The sequence below is a fragment of the Lissotriton helveticus genome, chromosome 9 (genome assembly GCF_964261635.1).
Source record: "Lissotriton helveticus chromosome 9, aLisHel1.1, whole genome shotgun sequence".
Lineage (NCBI taxonomy): Eukaryota > Metazoa > Chordata > Amphibia > Caudata > Salamandridae > Lissotriton > Lissotriton helveticus.
In genome coordinates, this window is record NC_136070.1 from 966,116,283 (window position 1) to 966,127,717 (window position 11,435).

Sequence of the window (11,435 nt, forward strand, 5' to 3'; positions counted from 1 at the left end):
CACACCAATTAACAAAAAAAAATTCAAACTAGCCTATGCAATGCTTCATTTCATCCTACAACCAATCAAATCAAAGCACACAAAATACACATACTATAAAAGGGATACATGCATTCTACCATTTGTTGCTGCTAACTCTATAGAAAGAAGATGCCAACACTCTGAAGATTTTGTTCCTGAACAAACATCTTTAAAGATCCAGCTCACTAGCTAATTATTCAAGTAAGTTACAGTGCATTATTTAGAAATCTAAATTAGTAGTCTACTATTTTACTTATATCTCCTAACTCTTGCACTTATTTAATTTTTATCTCCTCCTACATTTCTGATAGAAACTACTCCAAATAATTTCCTAATACATGCTCCTATTTCTTCACCTGGAAAATCAGATAGTAAGTATATATTAATGCTCTGTTATACACCAACTGCTGTTTTTAAACACTATTTCACAAGATTCATTCTTTATTTTAAACATTTTATTCACAGATATTCTGAGATTTTCCTATTTCAACACTACAAATGTATAAAACTACACTAATTAAACATGTAAGTATATATGTTTTTGTTAGTAAACACCCAATATTAAAAATGCTATTTTCTAAACAACATATCTTGCATATTACATCTTCCCTACAGATCCAATAAAAACATCCAACATCAACTATACCAAAAGACAAGACTACCCTTGTAAAAAATGTAAGTATACTTGTAATTTGTCTAAAACTTCCGAAATAAACTAAAACTATGTTCTTAACACCATGTTATTTATTTTATATTTCCTCTACAGATATTCTGAATACATCATACATCTATTCTACCTACAGCAAACAAAACTACTTATTTAGAAGTTTGTATACTTTTAAATATTTCCAATTTCCCAACGGTTCCAAATATTATTTATAATATTTTACATTTATTTATTCTATCTTCTCTACAGATCTGAACTTTACTACCTTGATGTACTCCACCAAATACTACAACTCAACTATTTAAACAAGTAAGTATATGTAATGTTTACATCAAATGTACTACTAAGCAAAATAGAAAACTGCTTTTTCCTAGGAAAAACGTTTGTTATGTGTAAACATTAACTTAGCATTTCTATATTTTCATACCAACAGTAAATAAAGAAATACATACAAGAAAATCCTTCAAAATACAGTTCTGCATTTGTGATTACTACTTTTAGTAACTGTAAGTATAAATACATCATTAATTATGTTTGCACCACAAAGTGAAATATATGTTTTTTGATTTTGTTTCTTTCTACTCTTTCCTAGAACAAGTAAAACAAAATGACAGAAGGTGCAGAATTTGTTATGTCACAGAAAAATAAATTACTGTTATGTTATATGGGTTATGTTTATAATCAGGAAAGACAAAGTGGTAGAAAAGTTTTCTGGAAATGTACCAAATATTACTCAAACAAATGTTATGGAAGGGCTACTACTGAGGAAACTAATGTGTTATTTACCAGGGAACACAATCATCCCCCCAATGTCACAGAAATTGAAATAAGAGATGCTTTAGAAAGTATAAAAACTGCTAGCACACAAAGTGATAAACCAACAACACAAATCCTTAAAGAAGAACTGTTAAAAGTCCCAGCCCATGCTTCAGGTCAACTACCCTCTATTGACTCCCTTAAACGCACAATTGCATACACTAAAAGACTCACTACCACAACCCAACCCAACCCTACTACTTTTGAGGAAATTATTATTTCACCAGAAATGTGCATCACACACAATAAAGACAAATTTATCCTTTTTGACAATGAAAGCAGTACAAACAGAATCATAATGTTTGCAACTGCAAGTAATTTAAGAAAAATCCAACAGTGTCCCCAATGGATGATGGATGGAACATTTAAACCATGCCCAAAACCTTTTTATCAACTATATTCCATCCACGGTTTATACCATAACTATAACATCCCTTTCATTTACTGTTTGCTACCTAACAAACAGCAAAACACTTATACAGAAATATTAAATGTTCTCAAAAATGAAATCAATAATTATTTTCCACAAAAAATAATTATTGATTTCGAATTAGCTATGATTAATAGCATTTTGAAAACATTTCCCCACACAGCAATCCAGGGTTGCTACTATCATTTCAATCAGAGCATATGGAGACATCTCCAGAAATCAACTTTAAGTATTCTATACTCAACAGATAGCACCTTTGCCTCTCAAATTAAAAAATTGATAGCACTGGCCTACGTTCCTGTTACCGATGTAGCGGAACACTATAATTTATTAATTGACAGCACATATTACAAGAGGAATGAAGATAAACTAACCCCATTACTGGACTATTTCGAAGATACTTGGGTGGGAAGGTTGCACAGATCTGGACATCGACGCCAACCCAAATTCCAAATCCCTTGGTGGAATGTCTATCTTAGTACTTTAAACCAAGAGGCTAAAACAAACAACAGTGTAGAAGGGTGGCATAATGCTTTCCAAGCTACCACAAGCAGAGCCAACCCCACATTCCATAACCTACTAGAAGCTTTGAAAAAAGAACAAAGCTATCAAGAACTAAGAATGGAACAATCTGTGACACAAATTGGTCCAAAACTAACTAAACAAACTAAACAAATGTTCCGACTACTGCAAAGTCAAGTCACACTATATCCTACAACTAGAGGATTAGAATACCTGTCAATAATAGCTAAAAGCCTACTATAAAAATGTCTACAAAATATACTAATGTCTTCTTACAATAATGGTAAATATAAAAATCATAAACATTTCTAAACAATTATAAATAATACATATTTGTTTAAGAAACTTATCAAAATTTTGGACATTATTTCTGAACAAATATGCAATATTTATAATTACATCACACATACACATTACATAAAGATCGACATTTCACACCCAATAAAAAAAGTACTTTAAATACTGACAATTTTTGTAGATGAAAAAGACGTAATGAAGCAAAATACAATCCAGACAATCCATTGCAATGTAGGACAATTCCAATATGGGAAACCCTCAAAAACCCGAAAATTATGTAAAAATGAAATAAACGCTCCAGGAAATCCCGAAAACAGTAGTGTGGACACTTTAGTATTTAAAGTGATATACACACAACTTTTAAAAAACGGTCACGCATATCAATGTATCAATCCAATACGAAACCCTCCAAAAACCCGACAAACTGTTTAAAAAATTTAAAATCAGCTCCTGGCAAACACGAAAAACAGGAGATACATGTCAAAATATAACCATAATAAGTCATACATTAGTTTCTCCGGAAAAAACACGCTTCCTTCCATGTAGTTTTCATGCGAGGAACCGGAACCTGTAAAAAAACATACATAACGAAACCCACCCACAAATAGCCCATAACATTTGTAAATACACTCACAATTAACATTAACCATGTAAGAAGACATTTCCTAACACTTAAAATAACACTAGAACTAAAACATACACGACGCATCTATAACGACGACATTTCACCTAAACGCTACATAAACAATTCATACATACACACAAAAACACTACACAGTTCGAATATACCCTCAAACATTACCACTCAGTTATAAATTGTATGTAAAATTAACCTTACCTCTCTCCACGCGAAGCAACTCCCAACCGCGAGCTTCTCCAGTCCTGAATGAAGCGCAATAACCTTACGCGGTAAAAAAGTAGTCCCCTTAAACCATTTTTGAAAAGGTATCATAGAAAATACAATGTTATAGTAAAAAAATATAATACATACACATTGTTATTTTAACAAATTAATACACTAGACTCATTATAATTTAAACTGTTTAAAAAATATAAATATATTTAATATTAATTAATATATAGTAATTATTATATATTAATAATATTAAAAAATTATGTAACACTTGAAATAATATATGTAAATAATTTCTTATTGTGTACATTTATTGGAATAACTTTGTGTTTGTTTATAACTAAACATTATAATTGTTTATGGTAATAATTAATAATAATAAATAATATAACTTATTTATTGTTATTAATAAAAAAATTATAACCATTTAATATATAAACAATGCCCTGAAATAATGTATTTTTATTTCTCTGAATGTATGTTTTTCAGAAAAGAATAGATAAATGATTATGTTTAGTAATTAATAATAATAATAATAAATATATTTGTTATTATTTATATTAATTATTACAAAATGTTTGATTATAATTTCTAAGTATTATAAAAGTATATAATTGCATAAATAATATTTTGCCAATACCAGATATTATTATTAAACATATTCTTCCCCTATACAGTTATAAAGTTTACAACATAATATATTTATATGTTTCATTTAAAAACAACATTGTCTGAAATATGTACCAAAAAATGCCTTCATTTGTATTTCCATATCTTGAGCAAATATAATAATTGTCATGTTACTTTATAAAAATGTAAATTTAAAAAATAAATATTTAATAATATTAATATATAATATTAACATTATTAAATATAAATGGAAGAAGCTGAAAAAAAAATGGTTTTTTATTTATTTCAATATAAATACTAGTTACTCAAAGTTAATGATGATAAATATGTTTATTTACAGAAAAAATGTTGTTAAATAATTTTGTGTGATAATTTACAACATGTACATAAATGATAATATGTTATTCTGCAAATACTACATTTCAAAAAAATGTTATGTTCTTTTTGATTGTGATTGTATTGTAGTACACATAAAAAAAATTAACATTTTTAATAAAGTTTTGTGAAAAAAACCATTTTGCATTATTTTGTAATATAATAACACGGTAATGTACAATTATATGCAAATGTGCTGGACACTGACCAATTAATATTTACTATTGCTACTCCAGTCAAGCTAATATCATGGAAGGTGCTGGACACTGACCAATAATTATTTACTATTCCTACTCCAGTCAAGCTAATATCAGGGAAGGTGCTGGATAGAGACCAATGATTAATTACTATTCCAACTCCAGTCTAGCTAATATCAGGGAAGGTGCTGGACTCATAAAAAAATTATATTCCTATTCCAACTCCAGTGTAGCTAATATCAGGGAAGGTGCTGGACACAGAACAATTATTAATTACTATTCCTACTCCAGTCAAACTAATATCAGGAAAGGTGCTGGACACTGACCATGTATAAATTAGGATTGCTACTTTAGTATAATGTTATTGTATAAAATTTTGTCAAATAATTATATATTTTTTATTAATTTTATTTACATTTATTTTTATTATATTTTTTGCAGAGTAGTACTAAATTTATTTTTTTGCAGAAAAATTTGCAACTTTTTGTCACTAAAATTTATTCAATTATTTTTAATATTTATATTATTTTTTTGCACACTTTATATTCCTAATACTAATATTATGTTGAATGTATGACATAATATCGACAGACCAAATATCTACATACAAAAATATCGACACAAAAATATCTAAATAAAAAATATCGGAGTCATATCTTCATAAAGCTATGTACAAAAATATAGAAAAAATAATATCGTAGTACCAAAAATTCGAATTTAAAAATATCGTATTTTTAAAAGTATTATTAATAATGTAAAAATAATTGTAAAATACATAAAATTGTACAAATATTAAATAAAAACATTAAAACATATTTAAAAAATTAAAACTAATACATATACATTTAAAATAAATTAAAAACGTAATAATGTAATGTAATTTTTTTTTTAATTTCATTTCATTGATTTAATATAAATTTATTTTATATTTACCCTGTACGCCTGTACCCCAAAAACCCAATACTGACCCTGAACCCTAAAAATATCCCTGTACCCCAAAAACCCAAAACTGACCCTGAACCCTAAAAATACCCCTTTATCCAAAAACCCAAAACTGACCCTGAACCCTAAAAATACCCCTTTACCCAAAAACACAAAACTGACCCTGAACCCTAAAAATACCCCTTTACCCAAAAACTGAAAACTGACCCTGAACCCAAAAAATACCCCTTTACCCAAGAACTGAAAACTGACCCTGAACCCTAAAAATACCCCTTTACCCAAAAACAGAAAACTGACCCTGAACCCAAAAATATACCCCTTTACCCAAGAACTGAAAACTGACCCTGAACCCTAAAAATACCCCTTTACCCAAGAACTGAAAACTGACCCTGAACCCTAAAAATACCCCTTTACCCAAAAACTGAAAACTGACCCTGAACCCAAAAATATACCCCTTTACCCAAGAACTGAAAACTGACCCTGAACCCTAAAAATACCCCTTTACCCAAGAACTTAAAACTGACCCTCAACCCTAAAAAATACCCCTTTACCCAAAAAACGAAAACTGACCCTGAACCCAAAAAATACCCCTTTACCCAAAAACTGAAAACTGACCCTGAACCCAAAAATATACCCCTTTACCCAAGAACTGAAAACTGACCCTGAACCCTAAAAATACCCCTTTACCCAAGAACTTAAAACTGACCCTGAACCCTAAAAAATACCCCTTTACCCAAAAACCCAAAATTGACCCTGAACCCTAAAAATACCCCTTTACCTAAAGACTGAAAACTGACCCTGAACACTAAAAATACCCCTTTACCCAAAAACCCAAAACTGACCCTGAACCCTAAAAATACCCCTTTACCCAAAAACCCAAAACTGACCCTGAACCCTAAAAATACTCCTTTACCCAAAATAATTAATATTATTTAATTACCAATTAATTATTAATTAACAATAACAAAGAAGTTAATATATTAGCACATTAGCTGTAATTAATTTAATGTAATAATTAATATTATTTTTTCCCAATTAATTAATTAACAATAACAATATATTATATATAAAAAAATTACTCTAATTAATGTAATTAACTAATTAATATTAATTAATTACCAATTAATTACTAATACAAAATGTGTACACAATTATATTAATTAATTAACTAATTAATATTAATTATTTACCAATTAATTAATAATTTAAAATATTTACAAACATATATTAATCAATTATTTATTTTAAATTACTCCCCACCCTTATCCCCTATTAACCCAACATCCCGCTCCTAAACATTAACTACAATTTATAACAATAACAAAGAAGTTAATATATTAGCACATTAGCTGTAATTAATTTAATGTAATAATTAATAATATTTTTTCCCAATTAATTATTTAACAATAACAAAATAATATATATATTAAAATTACTCTATTTAATGTAATTAACTAATTAATATTAATTATTTACCAATTAATTACTAATAAAAAATATGTACAAAATTATATTAATTAAATAACTAATTAATATTAATTATTTACAAATTAATTAATAATTAAAAATATTTACAAACATATATTAATTAATTATTTATTTTAAATTACTCCCCACCCTTATCCCCTATTAACCCAACATCCCGCTCCTAAACATTAACTACAATTTATATTACTATTAATAATTATTTTTATTTTTTTTACCTTTTTTCTACATATTATCGATATTTTTTACTTTGACTATTTATCGATATTTTGTCTAGTCGATTTTTTAGAGTCGATATTTTTGTACTCGATATTTTTTATCATTATTTTAATCGATATTTTTCCCAACGATATTTTATTATTGTCGATATTTTTAACTCGATATTTTGTCCATTCGATATTGTGGAGTCGATATTATGTCTAGTTACCCATGAACATGTGTCAAAAGGGGAAATGGCTCTAGCAGGATAGATATACAAAACATTTCTAGAGAACCCAACTTTTCGTTTTTGGTCTCTGGCGAAATTACTCACCTAGTATAATTCATTCATTTTTTCAAAAAGAACATATGTAATATTTTGATGGAATTTGTGAAAGTATTGCTGTGCAAATTAAAGGAAGACACTGACTTAGACATGATTTTGTAATTCAAAGCATTTACTTAGTCAATTGGTATTTCTAAGCAACAAATGGTGAATCACAACACATTATTAATGCTACAATCTGTAAATTCATTATATAGGCTTATATCTGAATTGAGACAAAAAAGTGTTAACAAAAATTAGATGACTGGGGTGTCCGCCAATAACAAATGATAGACCCTTCTTTGGGCTTCAGCAGAAAAACTGTCTCTAGGTACTAACACAAATTCATATTAGACCAATTTATACACCACTCAAATTAATTGAGTCCAAAATTGGTTTTATAGTCTAAACCCCGATGGGTTATTTTCTTTCTTGAAGATGAATAGTGTTGGTCCTAATAGAGAAAGTCGAGGCATTTCAGCCTCCAAATATGGCCTCCTCAGGACAATGCGGGACTGGAATGACCCAATCTACAGTTGGTTGTATCTAAAGTAAGGAGCTTTCCAGTGAGGAAACTCCGGGGAGTCTTTGCGTATTTCAAGATCAAATGTCAGTGGGGTAAATAATATGAGAAAAAAAAACACGGCGCCAGGAACATGCGTCCTTCCAAGTTCTGTGTGGTAGGGGAAAAGACAGCCAACTCTTTTAAATGTTCTTCCAAACGGTATGCAAATTGCCTGGAAAACTAATTTGGGGCGCGTCTGCGATCCTCAACCATTCGGCAATGCCCCCAATTTTGGATTTCTTTGCAATTTGCTGGTGCCTGTATCTTCTTCCAAAATGATCCACAATACATGCCTGTCAATCGCCATCCACTAATGATTCTTCTGCTATGTCCTAACCTGTGATTTCAGGTAAGAAGCTTGACTGCACCATCCTTCTTCTCTACTAGCCAGCCTTGCCACATTTTTCAGATAAAAATGCAAGCCATTTTTTCATTTTTTGAGATTCTAGAAGGGCTCAGAGCAGGGTTGAACTGGGACAGAAAATAGGCCAAGGCACTAAAACAAAAGTGTCCCCCTGTTAACAAATCTTAAAAAGTGGTCTACATTTGCAAATGGGGCAGATTTGAAAATTAAGAGACACTCTGTACAATTGTATTGCAACATATGCATTTGTGCTTGCTTCAGGAAATGTTTGTAGTAATATTATGGAAATCAATAGTAAAATCCGGACCTCGAGACCATAAAACAGGCCCACGAACAACCAAAATATCTGCACACATACTAACCTGTCAGACCAGCCCTTGGATGGCTTGGCGAGCAAAATAACGATGGATTAAACCCAGATCTGTGACTGGGGGTGAATGTTTTGCCATTGTGCAACATTCCGTCCATCCTCTTGTGTGTTTTTCTGTCCACCCTATGTGGGAAGGGTATGCCCAGACGTGGGTCCTGTGCTCACTAGGCAACTGGAGTCAAGCTATCCTGGCTGAAGACGTCTGGTAGCCAGAAATTGGATGTAGGTTCCTCGATTCTGGTACAGGGAAGACGTGGCTTGGCAGTTCGAGCTGGACTGTTCCCATGAGGCACAGGGTCAAGACTGATTTGCATGCGGCCATGCCTGAACTGGGGTGGCTTGATGAGCAAAATAACGATGGATTAAACCCAGATCTGTGACTGGGGGTGAATGTTTTACCATTGTGCAACATTCCGTCCATCCTCTTGTGTGTTTTTCTGTTCACCCTATGTGGGAAGGGTATGCCCAGACGTGGGTCCCGTGCTCACTATGCTACTGGAGTCAAGCTATCCTTGCTGAAGACTGCTGATAGCCAGAAACCAGTCCTAGAATGCTTGATTCCGGTCCAGGGAAGACAAGGCTTGGCAGTTCGGGCTGGACTGTTCCCATGAGGCACAGGGTCAAGACTTATTTGCATATGGCCATGTCTGAACTGGGGTGGCTTGGTGAGCAAAATAACGATGGATTAAACCCAGATCTGTGACTGGGGGTGAATATTTTGCCATTGTGCAACATTCCGTCCATCCTCTTGTGTGTTTTTCAGACCAGCCCTTCAGGCAGGGGCGTAACCAGGCCCGGACTGGCCGTTGTGGGCACCGGGCAATCCCCCGGTGGGCTGCACGGATGGGGGCCGGTTTGGGGCCACTGGAGGCTGTTCTGTTACAGGGCCGTTTTTGCAGCATAGCTGCAAAAACGGCCCTGTAACAAAATCGTCCGAAACCCGGCCCTGGCAAAGAGCGCTGCCGGCCTCCCCTCCCCCGGGGGGAGGGGAGGGGGGGCGGCGGAGCACTTTGCCAGGGCCGGTTTTGGTTCCCAGTCCGGCCCTGGGCGTAACACAGGCCCCTGCAGCCCCCGCGGTGCGGGGGGGGCCCTCACCCTCCAGGGTCCCCGTCAGCACCGCACTTCTGCTGGGGAGCTCTAGATTGAGTCCGGAGGGGGCCCCTTCACGTACCCTGCAGGGGGGGCCCTCAAGGTTCGTTACGCCACTGCCTTCAGGCACTGCCAGATTGCCTTCTAGGTCAACCCGGCCATGGCTCAGAGCAGGTAATTGAATAACAATCTGGGTATCATCCTGTGTTCGTTTTTAACATTTCAATTCAGCCTCTGATTACTTTAATAAACATTTATAAATAATCTGTAAAACTTTGAAATGTTTTTGAAGTCATTTATACATGCATAAACTACAAGTTAATATTTCAAACAGAAAGACTGGCCTCAGGGCTTTAAGTGTGCTGGGTCTCCCGGGTGCTGAGTACCAGCAGTTTTTTTTAGAAGGCCTTGAAACGGGTCTCTATCGGTCTCTCTTTTGTGCCCTGGCACAGGCGGTCCGTTTTTTCCGGACTGCACTGACAGGAGGCACATCAATGTGCGCTGCTCACACTGCTCACTGCTCACTTCTCACTAGTGATTAAGTTACAGCATGATGTCATGCTTGGTGACTGTTGTAGAGGAAGGGAAATCCTTTGAAGAGTGCCATTTTCTCTCTAGATTTCCCTTCTCTTTTTGAAACTCAGGAGCAGCAACATTGTCCTGGTGTCACCAGGGTTTTAAGTGGAAGCTTTTTCAATATTATACACAAGCCATAGTTGCTGCTAATCTATCTTATGCGACTAACAACCATTGACAAAGCCAAGAGCCCTGACTTGTGGTAGGTGTGATGTTAAAGGTTGTATCATATATCTGGATGCAATAACAGGAACCAGAAAAATAGAAGTCCTGCAGCACACTATGCTAAGCACAGATTTTTAGCCTATGTGTTTTTAAGCCACGCCCTTAATTAAATTAGCCACTCCCCTTTGAGAGACCCCCTCCCTCCCCCCCAGTTTCTCATCCCACTTAAAGCCCTGACTGGCCTTCTGGTATTTCTCTCGTAGGCTGCAGGCTAAGTTGGGCTAGGGACAGAACCATGCCCCACAGCCCTATCCTGCAGTGTGAGGTCGATGTTTCCTGTCCAGATCGAGGTAAAATGCTGGAAAGGTAACAACCATACTCCCACCTCACTCACATCAGCCCTGAAGTTCAGTGACTTGACACAACTACCCCAATCGGGTCTGCAAGTTTACGTCTTAATTAGTATGTTCGCAAGGGAGAAAGCCGAGGGATGAGTCGATAATGAAGGAAGCGAGGAAAGAGCAGCCGGTCACGGATCACAGGCATCC

General features: G+C 34.0%; 1 long non-coding RNA gene across 1 annotated transcript; it reads left to right on the plus strand.

The window, feature by feature from the left end:
* The first annotated feature begins 636 nt into the window (after positions 1 to 636).
* Positions 637 to 1,884, plus strand: LOC144783093 (uncharacterized). Its single transcript, XR_013601400.1, has 5 exons — positions 637 to 696; positions 788 to 847; positions 938 to 997; positions 1,122 to 1,194; positions 1,281 to 1,884. It is a non-coding gene; the product is annotated as an uncharacterized LOC144783093 (long non-coding RNA).
* The last annotated feature ends 9,551 nt before the right edge of the window (positions 1,885 to 11,435 follow it).